Here is a 17565-nt window from a genome sequence, read left to right on the forward strand (position 1 = left end):
TGGACTAGCAGTGACCTCTTTACTGCTGGAAGCAGAGTCATCAACGTCTTTATGACTAACCAGACTTGAGAACCAATTTAGAAAACTCATCTTTACAATTTTGTTTCTCTAGAACCACTCCTGGTACCAAATGTCTTAGGCTGGGTTCTCTAGAGAAGCAAAACCAGTAAAGTGTATAAATATATAGAGAGAGACAGATTATATCAAGGAAACGGCTCACGTGATTGTAAAGGCTAGAATGTCCCAAGTCCGTGGATCAGGGTAGAGGCCTCTCCCAAGTCACACAGCTGCAGAAGCTGGCAAGCCCAAAATCGGCAGTTCAGAGAGCAGGGCTCCCGCTCACAGGCTGTGCAGATCAACGAATCCCACGTTTGGCAGATCAGCTGACAGCTCAAGTCCCAATAACGGGAGATGAGATGACAGGAAGCAGCCGCAGGATCCAGAGAGAGCAAAAAGCCAGAACAACTGCTTATATACAGATGCGAGCCACACCTCCATAGAGACTCCCTTTCATCTGATTGGCTACTCACAGTATATTCAATCATGGGAGTGATTACATTAAAACACTGAGAATCATGGCCCAGCCAAGTTGATGCACAATCTTAACCATCACAATCATTAAAAAAAAAAAAACTTTAAGTATTTTTCCCAAATATCAAAGACAGATTACTATAGTGTACAAACTCTTTGAGAAGACTGAAAAAGAGTGAAATCTCTCCAACTAATTTTTTAGAACAACTGTGACAAAAGAGTGTACAAAAAAAAAATTAAAGGCAATTTCATTTATAAACATAGGAGCAAAACTCCAAGAAGATATTGCAGCGAACAGAATTAAGTAGCAAGTAGTAAGACTAAGTCAATAAATACAAAAAAAAATTAAAATCATGACCAATTACATTTTAATCTTATTATGTCTAGCATTCTGTTATTTTTATTGCTAACACTCTCTACTCTCTCCACAACACCCCTTTTTTTTTCCTCATATTTAGCTTCAAGGACTGTTCTTTTAAGTAACAAATACAGTGATAGTGATATTTTCTTTCCGGACTCAATATTAGTCATGAGTTAGAAACTACCCAGAAATATTCCATTCAAATGACTAGCTTAATGGGAAAGATCTTTCATAAGAAGTCCATGCTTTTTTAGTAAATTAACCATTAGACTGTCAATATTTATTTTAGTAGGAGGAAAGGAACTGCATTTTAGAAGCAGTAAAATGTTTTTCTCTTTAGCAAACACCTTTTCTCTATCTAGGAAAAACGCATCAAGTGACTTCTTACATTTGCAAATGTGCAAATAAAAAAAAATCTCAAAAGTGTCAATGAGTGTATGAGTGTGTGTGAACATAAATTTTTATTGTGTAAAAGCACATGTAGTTATAATATAGAAAGGTCTCCAAAAAAAAAAAAAAAAAACCAAAACCCATTGCTGTTGAAATGATTCTGGCTCTGTAGGACAGAGTAGAACTGCCTCATAGGGTTTTCAACGCTGTAAATCTTTACAGAGGCAGACTGCCACTTTTTTCTCCTGTGGAGTGGCTGGTGGATTCGAACTGCAGAACTTTTGGTTAGCAGACTTCTTGGTTAGAAGACCTTTTGTTTAGCAGCCAAGCATAAAGCCACTGCACCACCAGGGCTCCTTAGGAAGGTCTCCAATGTCCTCTAGATTTTATTCTCAAATATAAATTGCAGCAACTGTGCATATTGCCAATAGAGACTCCTCCTTAATGCCACAATTAAACTTCATATTTTCATTCCCTCCATTGTATTTTTTTTTCCATTTAGAAAAAAAAATGCTTTTCGTCTTTGAGGAAGAAATTTATTCTCTTCCTTGACCACTTCCAAAATATTTGCAATGATGCTTGACACATTTAAAAAGAAAAATTATGCCTACCTTTTACAAATCTAGAGGCTCTGGGTGTGGTTGACACACTGTAGGTCCTCAGTTATATTGGGTTGTCCTAGTCAACTTGAGGGAAAGAGATCATCTTGCAATCTACATTTAAGTTTTGAAAATAAAATTTTTACAAGTGTTAATTCAGTGAGTATGAATAGCTTGTTAGCATTGCATTAGTTCTTCAACATATATTTAGTGAGCATCTACTTTGTGGTAAATATGATGCTAAGTTTGGGGGATATAGCACTTAACAAGTCAGATGTCTCCCTTGCTCCCATGAACTTCATAGACTAGAAACAACCCTCATTTCCAAACTGCCCAGACATGTGCAGCTATCTAAAGCAGCCAACCATATATTTTCCTCTTTTTCCTCACTCCCAGGGACCTGGCTTCTTTCTGCTTGGTTTGAAGAATCTTCCAGAAGCCACTTTGATTAAATAAGGTCAGAGTCCTTTTCATCTTGTCACAATGGTCTCTGACTATTCATAGAAAATGTTTATACCTGAGGTAGAAATTATTTGTAATTTCTCTGAAAACTTTATTAGTTACCCATCCTCAATTAATTTCCATATCTGAACTTATTTTAAAATAAGAGGTTCTGAGATGCCTAAAGGAACCATATTTCTTAGGATTGTTAAGAAAGGAATCCATAACAGACCACAACTACCACAGCCTCCACCAGACTGAATTCAGCACAACTAGATGGTGCCCAGCTACTACCACCAACTGCTCTGACAGGGATAACAATAGAGGGTCCCGGTCAGGGTTGGAGAAAAATGTAGAACAAAATTCTAACTCAAAAAAAAAACAAACTTACTGGTCTGACAGAGACTGGAGAAACCCTGAGAGGATGGCCCCCGGACACCCTTATAGCTCAGTAATAAAGTCACTCCTGAAGTTTACCCTTCAGCCAAAGATTAGACAGGCCCATAAAACAAAACAAGACTAAACGGGCACACCAGCCCAGGGACAAGGACATGAAGGAGGAGGGGACAGGAAAGCTGGTAATGGGAAACCCAAGGTCAAGAAGGGGAGAGTGTTGACATGTTGTGGAGTTGGCAACCAATATCACAAAACAATATGTGTATTAATTGTTTAATGAGAAACTAATTTGCTCTGTAAACCTTCATCTAAAGCACAATTAAAAAAAATAAAAAAAGAAAAATCCAGAAGTGTGTCAATAAGGAGCAGATGATTAAAATATTAGAGACTTTTAAACTTGAAACCTCAAGACCAAATAAAGCATAGAACAAGTGTAAAACGAATGAGCAGATAAAAACTGCATTATTACTTTTAATGGGCAGTTTTGGAAGTTTAAGGACTGAATTTTGGAAATAATCTAGAAAAGATTCATTAGAGCCTATCGAAACTTCTAAAGATTTAGCTAGGTTCAGAATGTCAGAGTATGAGATGTTATCCCTACTTCACTTGTTTTTATTTGGGGGATATGTTGCAAACACAAAAGCAGGAAGAATGAAGAATTCATACCATTTAAAAATATTGCAGCCTTCTAGTGGTGCAAATGTTTAAGCACTCGACTAGCAGCCAAAAGGTTGGCAGTTGAACCCATCCAGCTGCATTGTAAAAGAAAAGCCTGGTGATGTGTTTCTGGTAGGATTACAGCCTTGAAAACCCTATGGAGCAGTTCTACTCTGCACACATGGGGTCACCATGAGTCAGAATTGACTCAATGGCAACTAAAAACAATACCAGCTAAGTGTATTTCACCTTCAGCTGTGACAATACAGACGAGAACTAATATGTGCCAATCTTATGGATAATTATAAAATTTTGCTAGCTGTTAAAAATTGCCTTCTTGTCCATTCTGTCCCGAGGCTATATCACCTGAACTATAAAGGAAGATCACAGAATCAAAGCAACCTCTTTTAATACCTTTCCATCATCAATTCCCACTAACTCTAGGCATATGTAAATCTGTAAAATTTATTTCTATTGTATTTACTTGCATGCTATGCTACTCATGTGTTCAGAATATTTATCTTACTGGCTGTAACTACTGTAACAATGGAGGGACTTCATCTTAGTGTAAATTATGAATTTTTCCTGTGGTTGGAAATAGTTTCAAATAAAGCCCAAATACAAAAATGGAATGCAGAAAGTGCCTACAGTAATATGAGAAGATTTGTATTAAAGAGCACAGCAATAAATTAGACCATCCCTAAGACTGTTTGTTTAATAAAGAGGATATTGAGGTGTGTCTGGAGTAGTATGAGCTCTATTAAAAAGATCGTGTGGCTGAGATAATAGCATTTTGCAATAATAGCTAGGAGTTTGGGATTGCAGTGTGTTATATTTTGGAGTACGTGTACAGTAGTTCTTTTTCCCCACACCTTGCACCCAGGTCCTTATTTTTTGGTTTATTGAATCAGGTGGTATACTTTGTGACCCAGTAGGTGACCGTGGTAGACTAAAATAGGTGTGTACTCTTCATAAGGGCTAAAACAATCCAACTTTTGCTAGTTCCTATTCCTGATGGTGCAGTGGCTAAGCGTTCAGCTGCTAACCAAAAGGTCAGCAGTTCGAATTCCACCAGCTGCTCCTTGGAAACCGTCTGGGGCAGTTCTACTCTGTCCTATAGTGTTGCTATGAGTCGGAATTGACTCAAGGACAAAAGGTTTTGGTATTCAACTGTAAGTGGTATATATGTCATCATGCAGGAATGCTGTGGCTTGGCCAATGTATTTCCAAATAACTTGTATTTAACCCTATGAAGACCAATGCTTTTGTTTAAACTTTATTTTTACAAATGAACACCTTTACAAAATGTATTCTACGCTATCAGACTATATGAAACAATTTAATCCCTTGTTAATTACATAGGATTATCAAGATCAAATATATGACTATAGATACATATTCAACTGCTAAATAAAATTGCATAAGTACTGAAGACAGGAGTTTGCTCCCTAGAAAAATTACTTTTACTGGACTGAGCTTTGATTATTTGCCTCTTTCTCATAAATGTGGAAGAAAATATTGTTCAGCAGTCTGATCTCCTGTGTGGCTTGCCCTTTCTGCAGAATGAAGGTTGAATCAAAATCTAAAGCAGCCTTCTCTCCTAAGTCATTGTTTTAGCCTCCAGAAAAACTTCTTCACCATTGCTACAAGCCTCTTTTTGACTTGTCAGCAGCATTCTGAACATCATCTGCTATTTCTTAGACCTATCACAATTGACAGAGACCTGGCGACGCAGTTTTAAATGTTCGGCTGCTAATGAGAAGGTTGGCAGTTCGAATCCACCAGGTGCTCCTTGGAAAACCCATGAGACAGTTCTACTCTGTCCTATAATGTCATTATGAGTCAGAATCAACTCAACAGCAACAGGTTTTTTTTTTTTTTTTTTTTAATCACAATGTGCCATAGTTTGCTCTTTCATTAAAACTGTAACACTTCAGGCTGGAAAAAAAAAAAAGTCCTATGGCTGATGGGCTTTTAATGGGACAAAGTGATGTACCTAAGAACTATTGAGATATAAATGGCTGCTCCTGTCTCATCCAAATACACACACACACAGACATACACACACATTTCTACCCCTGGCAAAGAGCCTGATGTTGTGTCTTTAGTGTTTGCAGGTCTCCTGAGAACTACTGAAATTGAAATGGCTGTTAGACTCAGAAGACTACAGAGTATGCAATATTATGTCAACTATCTTATTGCTACTGAATTTCTTCAGTGTCAGTCTGTTGCTCAATCCCCACCATTTGCTTTCCTTTCTCTGCTTGTTCATGTTTTCTCTACCCTTTACCCTTGACTTCAGTATCTTTCAGCTTTTGTACCTGGAAGATTGACTTTTGTCAACCCATGAAAATTATTTTATTTTGATGAAAAAACCAACCACAGTATGTAGGGTGTGACTGGCTATTGGCCTTATACTATGTTCATTCCTGCTTGTTGCACAAAGACTATTTCCTTACTGCAAGAGGCATTTTCTTTCTATTTTGTCTTCAGCACTGTTTTGAATATTTGAGATTTTTGGATGTCTGTGAAGCATATTCTACTTTCAAATGTATTCCCTCTTAATATAGCTTATTCATTTAAAAATATTCATTGACTCTCTACCATGTGCCATGCACTATGCTAGGAATCGGAGAGAAAATGGGGAGCAAGTTAGCTATAGTTCCTGCTTTCATAAAGCTTTTAACCTGTAACCCATTGCCGTCGAGTTGATTCTGGCTCACAGTGACCCTATAGAAGAGAGTAGAACTGCCCCATAGGGTTTCCAAATAGTGGCTGGTGGTTTCTAACTGCAGATCTTTTGGTTAGCAGCCAAATACTTAACCACTGCACCACCAAGTCTCCCAATAAAGCTTTTAGTTCAGTGCAAAAGAAATAAAAACAAATGTTGGCATTGAATTATAATACTACAGGTAACTCTTTTCCTCTCTTAGATACTAACAATAAAATGTGATACTTAGAGAAGTGACAAGGAGTTACCATGGTATGGATTTCTCTCTCCAATTTCCCCCGTTTGTAATGGAAACATCTACCTGGTGCCTGTTCTTACATTGTACTTTGGAAGCAGATAACTTGTATTGTATATTTCACAGGTTCACAGATGAATAGGAATTTCGCCCCAGGACGGAATACACCTAAAGTCTCACCCATATTTGATTTAGATGATTCAGAAGATGAGATTTAGACTTAGAGTTGATTTAAAACTTTTGCGAGGATGTGATGGGGTGAATGTGTTTTGCATGTGGCAAGGACATGAATTTTTGAGGGTCAAAGGGTGGAATGTTACGAATTGAATTGTGTCCCCCAGAAATATGTATTGCAAATCCTAACCTCTATGCCTGTGGTTATAATCCCATTTGGGAATGGGTTGTGTTTGTCATGTTAGTGAGGCAGGATTAGTGTAGGGTATAGCTTGAGTCAATCTGTTTTGAGATATAAAAGAGATTAAACAAGCAAGCTAAGAAGCAGAGATAGGGTAAGATAGATACTAAGACACATGGAGATCCCCAAAGAACCGAGAAACAGAAGCTGAAGAGACAAAGACCTTCCTCCAGAGCCAACAGAGAAAGACTTCCCCTACAACCGGCACCCTGAATTTGGACTTCTAGCCTCTTAAACTGTAAGAAAATAAATTTCTGTCTGTTAAAGTCACCTATTTGTGGTATTTCTGTCATAGAAGCACTAAATAACTAAGTCACATGTCTTGGAAACAGCAGCTGAGAATGAATTCCTGCATTATTTTACAGGAGGTTTTTTGTTTGTTTGGTTTTAGCAGAAATTTTAGGCATGGACAAAGTTTTTTGACATTTCTCCTCTGTCTATAACACTTTAAAAGTCACAACTTCAATAGAATTCTTTACAATTAACACACATACTCTTTGAGAATTTTTGGCTTCTCTTTCATTATAATGACCATAAAATCAAGAGTAAACATATGGCATGACATAAGAACTTCTAGGTCACATTTTGAGATTGTTTCAATCAAAATTGGCATTTTATTTTGCATATTAAGTGTTTTCAATTTGGCTAATACTATATTGCAAGAAAAAAATTGCATTTATAAATGCCCTTATTTAAAACCAAACAGGAAAAGAAAAAGAAAACTCATAGCCCTGAATCTGAGTTTGGTGTGCCTTTATGCATTTTTGAGAAAAAAATCAATACGTACATACATAGATTTTTGCTTTTAACCTATATATTTCTTCTTACTCTACTTGTATCAGCAGACACTTGTCATAGAAATATTCATTTCTAAACATAATTTTAATAAGTTTGCATTTTATGGTCAAAAAGCTAATAATAGGTTTTGAAATAATATCTGGGGCTTTTTATAATTGTATTCTTAAATGCATGAAAACTGCTGAATTTAAAAGAAGAAAAAAGTTTACAGTGCATCTCTGCAAAAAAGGGTACCAATAAGATTGGTATATCTCATTACGTATCTTAATTCTAGAGTCTCTCCACCAGTTCAAAAGGTAAATAGAAATGCTAACAGCTATTGAGACTGATTATTAATTAGAAGCATTTTGCGTAGTGAGCCACTGTTGCTAACTGCATTACAAAAGAGACAAGGTGGGCAAACCTCATCTTTATCACTGAGTGGTAAGTATCAGCATGAATCCAGTTCCCACCTGGAAGTGGACCCAGGCTTCACCTTCCCACATCGCCATTCCTTGTCACCAGTCAATTTTTCTGTGGCACTTCCTCTCTCACCCTAACCACCCAGACTTGGGTCAGACTTCATCCCTGGCCACCCTGAGCCAGGTCAAAACCTCCCTGGAACTCAGGGCCAGGTCTTCAAGTACCAGTCATAGGCTGAGGAGTCTGCACAACTCCCTGCACTGCAGACCAGTCAGCTCCCCAACACCACTCTAGAATGCTGAGGCTGGGTCACAAGCTAGAAGGACTCTGTCCTTCTTCTTTGACTGCCTATGTAGCCTTTCTCTGTCACCCAACTACAAAGAGCTGGTTCTTCACAAACTGACTGCCTGTACAGCCCTCTTTTGTCCACCAGCCACCCAAAGCTATTTCCTTGTAAGTTAAGACTCTGTCCTTATAACTGCCTGCACAGACATCCTTTAAATTAGCCACTCCAAGCTAAGTCAGAAGCTCATTGCCACTTATGGGTTCATTAATTATAACAACTCAAAAAATTCATGGAGACTATTACCTATACTTATAGTTACCCATTTATTATAACCAGAAATGACAAAGAAGAGATGCATCAGTCAAGGTCTGGGAGAGGTCTCAGCATGGCACGGGGTCTCCATTGTCCCCAGGGACATGCCACCCTCCCCCATTCAAGGATGTTCTCACCAATCCAGGAGGCCCCAAAGAGAAAGCTCCAAGGCCCGGGGTCCCATAGCCAATGAGTATGCATGACTGGGACCTTAATGCATAGTTATGACAATCCAGTCGATGACTATGCATGACTGCATCATGCCCCCTCCCTTCCTGAAGTTAGTTCCCAGGTGTGGAGCCTGTGGAGCCCCTACTTGCCTGGCTAATTGGGAAAACAAAGAGCACCTTAACTACTCAGGGCTATTTTCAGAAACCAAAGACAAAGGACAAATCAAGTTCTTTATCCCACACATAGTAATTGAGTAAAATATGTAGTTAATGAATGCCTAAAAAAAAAAAAAAAAAACAAAATCAAAACCATTGCTGTCAAGTGCATTCCAGCTCATAGCAACCCTGTAGGACAGAGTAGAACTGCCCCCATAGTTTCCAAGGAGCAGTTGGTAGATTAGAACTGCTGACCTTTTGGTTAGTAGGCAAGGTCTTAACCATTGCACCACCAGGGCTCCAATGAATGCCTACAGTATAGCAAAGACAGAATATTGCTAGGAGCTGTGAATGGATCAAGGATAAGATGTCTGGTATATGTTGTGTCTAGAAATGTAGTGACCTTAGGGGAAAGAAACAATTTACCTAAAGTGTTGGTATATATTCTGTATTCTTTTCTAAATCTGTAGCTAGGATTTATAGATGACCACACTCAATCATGGGAACGCTGGTGGTGTAGTGGTTAACAGTTTGGCTGTTAACCAAAAGGTCAGCAGTTCGAATCCACCAGGTGCTCCTTGGAAACCATATAGGGCAGTTCTACTCTGTCCTATAGGGTCGCTATGAGTCAGAATCGACTCGGTAGCGATGGTTTTTTGTTTGTTTGTTTTTTACACTCAATCAGACCTGACTAATTGTGATTCCCATAATTTTAGTTACAGTGTAGTAGATAGGAAAAGTATTGGACTTGGATTCAAGAGACCTGGGTTTCAGTTGTAATTTTCTTTTAATCTTGGGCAAGTCACTTCAACCATTGGAGCCTCAGTTTCCTTGTCTTGTCTTGTAAACCTCACAGAATGACAGTGAAAGTCAAATGAAATGTGTGCTTTGTCATCTAATGTTATCTCTACAAATGTAATATTATTTTATTATTCATGTATGTATTTATTTATGAACAAGTAAAATGTGGTTGCCTTGGATTGTCTATTTGGGATTAAAAAAATGTGGAACTCTCCTGTATATTATAGCCCACCCATCCTTTTGCAAATTTGATCAAGCTCTGCAAAAGTTGGAGTCCATAATTGGCTCTACACTGCTGTGTACTATGTACCTTAAGGAAAGTACTGAGAAGCATGTGTTCAATTTTGAATCTGTTTCAAGTTTTCATTTCCTTCTAATGTGCAGCAAGACTTGTATTTCAGCATGCCAGACCTGTGCATGCTGTTTAAACATACAAAGTGAATGTTTCATATTCCCCCAAAAGTAGCCAGAATACTAAAGTTTAAAAGTTTAGGAGTAGTGGTGTTCTCTGCCCACAAGAATATATATTGCTACTTAATTCCTATCAAATTGTCAGCTCCTATCTCTCTTCTTTTTTCAGTCTGAAAAATCATGTGCATAATTTATTTTCTATGTTTAGTGGAAGTTATAATACTAAGAACTAAAGGTTCTGATGCAGGACTATAATTTATTTCTCTTGTAGCCAGAGAACTAAATATCTTTTAACATCTGTGGTCTTCCTTTCATTTCCTCTGTCCCTTTTCCTGGTTCTCTCTTTCTTTCCTTTTTTATTGGAACTTCTCTTCTCTCCTGCACCCATCCCACTCTTTCTCACTGATCAATCCTATAATTTTTTTAATTCATCTTTTATTGTGTTTGCAAGATTTTCTTCCCTCTAAGTGCTTTCTACAATAGACTCTTCTTTTTGAAATAAGATCTTAATTAAAATAAGATTGTCTTCTGGGCAATGGGATTTGTTTTGTTCTGCTTGGTTTTGTTTTACTGCCTTTATGATATGATGACTCAAGACTATTCAAGGTTGAGAAAAAGAACCTAAATAATTTCCCCTATCAACATTATATAAGATATAATGTTTTCTCACCCAAATATTTCCAGTTTCTTTTTTTTTTGTGTGTGTGAGGGAGGAGTGATGGAAGGAGCAAAGAGGAGAGGAAAAGAAAAAGGAAGTGGGATAGAGAAGGTGTGTGGCCAAGGAATGGAATGAAATGCATCAACGGAATGCTGACCATTCTTCACCACCATTCTGGCAAATAAAAGCCAAAACCCTCACAAAATCACTGATTCAGTGTTTTTCCATGTTGTGTCCAATACAATTTTCATACTTCCAAGAGGAAAAATAAGACGGAATGTGGCCTCTATCATAACTCTTTTCTTTCTCCATAACCTCGACACTATATTGACAGTAGTTACATTATTGTATAATGTCAGGTTGTTCCCACAGGAGTGTTCTTCGCTCACGTAGTGCTGCAGTGCAGAACTCAGCCTGCTCCACAGAACGACTTTAGAGAGCTCTTCATTTAAAGGCTCACATGGATATGACTATAGCAGATTATGGTAGAGTCTCAAATCTACAGTTGCTTTCTATATATTTTTTGCTATTTATTTCACTAACCAAGTGTGATCCTTCACAGTAGGAAAATTTTAACATGGTATTTTGAGAAAAACGACGCACAGTTCTTTTGCATAGTTTGTATTCTCAAGAATATTTTCTTAGAATATACCTAAGTGCAACCATGTATGTGACTATATGAAACAGTTTGGCATTAAAATGTCCACTGAGGACATTTAGAGACATGAGAGAGGCAAAAACATTTAAAAATCATGAAAGGAGTAAGCATATTTGAGTGATTCTAAAATTGAAGAGCCATCTTCTATTATTTTCTTCAGAAAAAAAAAGACATCTCATTAATATTTCTCCTAAATAACCAAAAGCTTTGGCATTTGAGCCCTCAAAGCACAGACTATTGTATGTTTTGTTTTTGTTTTTTTTTACTAAAATGGATTCCAGTTCAATCTGTCTTACTAGCTTTTTTCCTTTTCTCTTTCTTTGAAACACACACACACATTCCTCTTAAAGATATGCTTTATTCCTCCCATGTGCCAGAGTAAATCTCTAGTCTGAAGGAATATTTAAGTACTGAATTTAAGTCCCACCATCCACATCAGTCCTGCTGCTCTGACCAGGGCTAGATAACACAAAAATGACATGAAGTGAAAGTTCCAAAACCCATAGAAACTTTTCCTGGCTGTGACTTACTGTCACTGACATTTTGATGCTGATATACTGTAGATGAAATCCCTAAATGCAATCCTAAATTTCAGGCATTTGGATTTGTCAGTTCAATTCAAGCATCACCTTAGTTAAAGCACAACTTACTGTATTTATGCAAAAAGAAATGGGGAGGACGGGGGCAAAAGACATTTTTATTCTGCAATAAATATTATCAGAGCTTTGCCATATTATAATCAGTGCATCACAGAATTGTGCGACTCCAAACAGTAAGCCAGAGCTGCAGTCTGGCAAAATAAGTCCTTCAAAGCTCATGAGCTTACTGCTATTCACCTGGTGGATTCTCTCCATCATGAAGCGGAGTTGAGTCCATTAAGCTTACGTAATACAAGCTTAAAGGTGAGACAGAAAGCTCTTAAAAAATAAACTAAGTTTCCAAATCAGGAGTGTGCATTATGTGCTAAAAACTTAAATATGCCAGTAATGCCACAGACATTTCTAAAATAACAATAATCACATTCACATTTTAAAGCAAAAACATTTAAAAGTACATTTCCTTCACAGAACTGAAAAAAAAAAAAAAAATCTAAATCAGTATTCCGGCTTTGGTCTGAAAGAACTGTAGGAGAGTAGCAGTCAGGGAGTGTTCCATGCTTTGCAAGTGCTGTCATCAATTCTTAAAAATCCTTAATCCAGCCCTTGACAGGCAGGTGAAGTAAAAACTGATTTTTTCAGATATTTTGGTATAATGAAATACAGAATATAAGAAATGTAAGCATGTACACATATGTTTATAGATATAGGGTCCTATTTATTTTAGTATACAATTTAGTGTAAGGAAAACACTTAAAGTACATGCATGGGAAGTAGAAAAAAGAGTATTAAAAACATAAGTGTAGACCGATGGCATTATCAAACCCATTGAACAGTCCTGGAGTTTATTACATGCCCAAGCACTTTAAAAAAAGCAATTAAGGCATAGACTCAACCCTAGAAGAGCATGGTGAGGTAAAAGTTATTCCTTTTTACGTTCAAAGAGTGTGTTTTTTTGATGGACACCCAAACTGAGACTTAACTTGATTCAGCCACACTCTGTTATGACCAATACAATAACTATAGCAAGAACATCAGTCTGCCAAGCGTAAGAGAAATGTTCTTCCATAAGGTCCATTGACTTTAACCCGATTAGAATCAAAATACTAGTAAAATAACCTAAGAGTAAGACATTATTATTTTCCAGGTTAATCTTAATTTCCATCAGAAACTTAATCATTAATAAAAAATTAACCTTCTACTTAACAGACCATGGATTGCTATGTACTTTCTTTTTGAAAGAGGTGTCTTCTGAGATTTCATCTGTTAAATATTATTTCCTCTTTGTGACTAGACCCCTGGTCCTACAATTGTGAATGCTTAGGGAAATGAATAATTTGCTTCAAACTAAAGAGTGTTTGTCATCCTGTGATAAAACGAGTTAGAGCTTTGTTTTCTATGACCCAGATTCCCATGACAACACCAAGAGTGGCCTTGCCTTAAGGTCCAGGAGCAGATGAATCTATTGTACAATAAGAACTCAGATTTCTGGTGTTGATTTTTTCAGGTGTATTTTAATGTTTCAGCCTCAGATTTCTCTCTTGAAAACCAGATGATTACAATCTTGACAAAGAACGTCTATAGATAGCATTCTTGTATCAGATACACTCAAGTAAAAAGACAAATTTTCCCATTGGGATAGGCAGCCAAAAGAGTGACAAAAAAATCAGTTTGTGGAGACTTTGGCACCAGTTATAGTCCAGGAAATTACTCCAAACCTCACTTTTGTAATGGACTCTAAATTTTCAGCAACTGAAAACCACACTGCACCAGCCAATTGGTAATAAATTTAAAATACCAGAAGATGATTTCAGAGAAAGAAATTGCAGCCATGGAACAACATACTTCTAAGATCAATGGGATATATCTGTCTTACCGGAATAGGATACACTTCTGGAAATAAATTAATGATCTTAGAAGGCAGAACAGAGACTCTTTTTAATATCTTCCTCTTACTCCATCTTAGAGGAATGGGATGGGAGTTAAATGTTGTAGGGCTCTTGGAGGGTTTAAGATAGAAGCTAAAAAACAGCATTTATAATTCAAATCTTCCTGACTCTCAAATCTTTTGAATTTATGAAAAATGCATAGCATTTATATCTGATTAATGTATTATATTTATAGCTTATGTATTTGAGAAATTCCTATTAGAATAATTTGTACTTCTTTAAATTAAACATGCAAAATAGATAAGCATTAATGCACAAAAACAAAATACTTCTTGGTTATCCAGAATAAGTAAAATGAACATTGATAGACTTTGTAACAGATCAATAATATAAAGCTTTAGCAGTTAGGAGAGCAAGGAGATTCCAAAGTCAGGAATCCTTTTGGGAAATACCTTGCTTTTCCCTTAAAATTTCAATCACAGGACCACAAGAAAGAGTGTTGTCATTTGTCCCATCTGTTTCACAAAAGAACTTTGAAATAAAAGTGACCTTTAGAAAAACTAAAGGACTATCTATGTCTTTATAGATTAAAATCAGCATGCAAGATTTTTCTCAGAAGATAATAAGCAATTGTTTGTGTAGATGACTCAGTATAAACTAATTTCATCCAGTAACAAACAAGCAGGTGGGCTCTTATGTACTAGTCACATTCTTCAATATTTCATGTCATTAATTCAATCATTATTTCATTCTACAAATGCTTATGAAATAATTTTCATTATACTGTGCACTATGCTAGAAGTAGGGATGTAAAGTAAAAATATAGCATATCCCTGTCCTAGAAAAGCTCATAGGCTGTGGATGGAGAGAGACTAGCATTAAAATTTGCATTGTTCATCTCAAACTGATAAAATTTAGGCTTTTGGGGTTCAGATTTGCCCCTGGAGAATACAAAGTAGAGGCATGTATCAAAGACCACCTTGAGTATTCATTAACAAGTAAAATGTTCTCAATACGAGATTTTGAAATTTGAAGGAAAACAGAATGAGCCCCATATAGCCTGAGCAAATTCTCTGAGCAAAGAGCAACCACTGCCAGTACTGATCCATCTAATCCCAGGATTATGACGGATCCCAAGAGAAAGGGGAGGTTTGTTTTAAGTGGGATTTTGTTACATGAGAATTGCCTGAAGCCCTGTGGACTTCCTTGCAGAGCTCTTTTCTCCATACAGAGGCATTTGCTATGCCTTTGCTCGAATAGGTTTATTACCTATTTGAACCTTCCAGGTGGTGATATCAGTTTCAAAGAATATCAAAATTCAACCACAGATTTTTTTTGTTTTTTTTTTTTAAATGCAATTTTGGTTTTCCAACTTGTTGTGCACCATGTGTAGTTACACATTTGGGGGAAATACTGCCACTAAATGAAGTGTTGTAGGGCCTTTACAGAGTGCTTATCAGATACTATTCAAAAAATGGAAACTGTTCAGCTCTTTAAGATAACGGCAATCTAACCCTGCCTGTGGTGGCACATATCTTATTTAGAGAATGTACAATCCTTGCATTATAGGGAATTATGAAAAAAATGTGGATTTCAGCTTAAAGGCTCTTACCATTCAAATTTCCATTTGTCAAAGAGATTTTGGCGCATCGGCATTTGCACGATGGTGTGTAAACCAGGTGCACAGCATATAAAAATGTAGAACGAAATCTTAATATTGCTTTGAAGATGGCATACAGGTTAAAAAAAAATTGAAAGGGTTAAACATAGTGAGTGGTTCCCTGCCCTGGAAAAAAGAAAGATATTACCAATTAATAGTTAAAAAGTTACCAAATTCATTTTGTCTAGAAAATGATGTATAATTTGTTTTAGGTATAACTTAGGATAAATTATAATACAGGGATTAATCATCATCTGATTATTTTATTCTGATACTGAAGTGATTGATTTCTGATGTTATTTCTCTTTCCAGTCATTTCTTTTGACTCATTTGTTTAGTCTCAGGGCCAGGGCAGGTATTTAGCTGGCACAGACCACTATGGTCATACAGGTGGTTAAAATTTTAAAATACATCAAACAAGTTGATAAAAGACTGCTGTCCTGAGCCCTCCAAGTGCTCCCTTACCACTACAAGGACCCTACATTTTTCTTCCAAAGCGCCACTTTCTCCGTTGGGTCCTGTAACTAAAGAGAAAAGGCCTGGTAAAGTTGGGGTACGGTACTCCAGGATTCATTTTCAGTGCTATGGCTGGCTTCTGTTCTGATTAGCTAGAGCCAATGTTATCCCAGTTACTAAAGATTTTGAGTATCATTCTCTGCTCAGACTCTCCTTTCTGTTTTTCTAAGCCCGTGGCTCTCAAACTTGGATGTGCCTAAAAACTTGGTCCTTTAAAAAGGTGTGTCAGTCTATTCTGATTCAGAGGATGAGAATTCCACACTTGAAGAAACATTGTTCTTATCCCTGTGGAGCCACTTTTTTCCTAGCTCTCTCGATTTGAAAGATGTTGATAAGCTATGGTCCCAAGCAATATTTATTTATAATGGCTCCCTCCTGATCTTTCAGTAGCATCTGCCTCCCAGCTGCTCTGTTGGAGCTCTACCCTTCCATGTAGCTAAACATAGCTACCCTGTGCTCAAAAATCTGATGCATTTACTTTACTTGGACTACAGTGACAATGGTTGATAATGTTTAAACATGTTGCTTCAAAACTATTTGTATTTTAAATGATAACTAAAGTAAAATAATATTTTAATCCAAAGAAATACTAACAACTGTCTACTATTGCACATCTACTGAAGACCAAACACTGGTAGGTACATTAGATGCGCTAACTCTAAATCCTTAAAATCCACATTTTTTAGATGATCAGATTCAGTCTCAAAGAACCTCCATAAACAGCCCAAAGTCACAGAGATAGTGAGAAACAAGGATAGGATTCAAAATCAAGTCTGTCCAACTCTGAAACTTATGCTCCTATGAGATTCAATAGCAGAATTTGGAAGTAAATGACAAGATGGAAGGAACAGTATTTTTAATTATTAGAGTTGGAGAAGTCAGTTATTCTACCCCTTAAATTATATCATGAAAAAGTGCCTCCTGTTCCTTCACATGAAAGCACAATCTGAGTATAGAAGGAATCTGAAAATTTAAAGGGGGAAGGACAGTTAATCACAAAAGAATATAGCCTTAGCGTTGTGACAAATTGACCATGACAGACGTCCTCCAACATCTTCTTGACTATTTTCAGTGATGAGTCACTTTATTCCTTACAATGTAACCCATTCTATCATTGGACATATTTGACTGTAAAAAATTCCTTACTTAACCATGGTCTTGGGGAACATCTAGCTCAACTGGCATGACACAGCCTATAAAAACAATGCTCTACATTCTACATTGGTGAGTAGTGCCTGGGGTCTTAAAAGCCTGCGAGCGGCCATCTAAGATACTCCACTGGTCTCACCCCTTCGGGAGCAAGAAGAAGAAAGAGAACAGGATACAAGGAAAATATTAGTCCAAAGGACTAATGCACCACAGCTACCACGGCCTCCACCAGACTGAGTCCAGTACAGCTAGACGGTGCCTGGCTGTCACCACTGACTGCTCTGACCGGGATCACAACAGAGGGTCCTGGACAGAGCTGGAAAAGGATGTAGAACAGAATTCTAACT

This window comes from Trichechus manatus, unplaced genomic scaffold (assembly GCF_000243295.1).
Source record: "Trichechus manatus latirostris isolate Lorelei unplaced genomic scaffold, TriManLat1.0 scaffold00051, whole genome shotgun sequence".
Classification (NCBI taxonomy): domain Eukaryota; kingdom Metazoa; phylum Chordata; class Mammalia; order Sirenia; family Trichechidae; genus Trichechus; species Trichechus manatus.